Source organism: Lepus europaeus, chromosome 17, assembly GCF_033115175.1.
Source record: "Lepus europaeus isolate LE1 chromosome 17, mLepTim1.pri, whole genome shotgun sequence".
In the NCBI taxonomy this organism is placed as follows: domain Eukaryota; kingdom Metazoa; phylum Chordata; class Mammalia; order Lagomorpha; family Leporidae; genus Lepus; species Lepus europaeus.
Genome location: NC_084843.1, coordinates 20,635,230 through 20,636,483, shown reverse-complemented (window position 1 = coordinate 20,636,483; position 1,254 = coordinate 20,635,230). Strand labels below are relative to the sequence as shown.

At 33.1% G+C, this 1,254-nt stretch overlaps 1 pseudogene; it reads right to left on the bottom strand.

Annotated features, from left to right (window-relative positions):
- Positions 1-540: 540 nt before the first annotated feature.
- Positions 541-638, bottom strand: LOC133776484 (U6 spliceosomal RNA; annotated as a pseudogene).
- Positions 639-1,254: the final 616 nt, after the last annotated feature.

Here is a 1,254-nt window from a genome sequence, read left to right as displayed (position 1 = left end):
TAATCTACAGATTCATGCAATATCTGTGAAAATACCAATGGCTTCCTTTACAGAACTAGAAAAAATTCCTTATACTTATATGGAATCACAAAAGACCAGAGTAGCCAAAGTGATAATATGAAGAAGGAAGGGAGAAATAAAGCAAGCAACAAGCCAGATGGAGACTTCATGACACCTAACTCCAAAGCATACTACAAAGCTGTAGTAATCAAAATAGTGTGGTACTGGCAGAGAAACTGAAACCTTAAAAACCATGAAGTTGCTTAAAAAAAAATAACAATCCAGGATATAGGTGTAGGCAATTTTTTGGATAAGGCTCTTAACAGAAGCAACAAAATGAGACAAATAAGAATATGTCAAGCACAGATGCTGCACAGCAAAGTATTCAATCAACAGAATGAACACCATCAACACAATGGGAGAAAATACTTGCAAGCTACTTATCCAACGAAGAATTATCACCCAGAATATATAAGTCACTAAAAACGTCAACAATAAGAAAAGAGTCAGTCCATTTAAGAACTGAGTGAAGGTGTGCAAAAAAATACAGAATGCTTCATGAATTTGCATGCGATCTTTGCACAGGAGCCATGCTAATCTCTGTCTTGTTCCAATTTTAGTATATATGCTGAAAATATGGTATACCTGCACAATGTAGCACTACACAGCCATAAAAAAGATTGAAATCCCGTCTTTCAGCAACAAAATGGATACAACCAGATATCATTATGTTTAGTGCAATAAGCCAATCCCAAAAAGATAAATATATTTTCTCTGATATGTGGGTATTAATATAGAATTTTAAAAATGAGAATGAAACTTTCATCTTATGATTTGACTATTGTTTTTAGCACTTGACTATACTCCTGCGGAACAGTGGTCTTTCCACTGTTACTCGTTAAACATTATGGCGAGTGGTGCCATAATCCTGTGATTATAAAGTAAATTGAAACAATGTCATTGAAAACATTAAAGGAAGAAAAAGAAAAGAAGGAAAGAAGGAAAGAAGGAAGGAAGGAAGGAAGGAGTGGAGGGAGAGGAGGAGAGAATGAATTATGATTACTTCATAGAATTTTATATATATGAAATCTGTTTTTTTATATTGATAAACATTTTTAAAAAGAAAAAAGTAAAAAAGAGCTGAGCATAAGACCTGAGTAGACATATCTCAAAAAGAATTAATAAAAATTTCCAATGAATATATGAAAAAAGTTCAGTGTCATGAGCCATCAGAGAAATGCAAATCAAAACTAC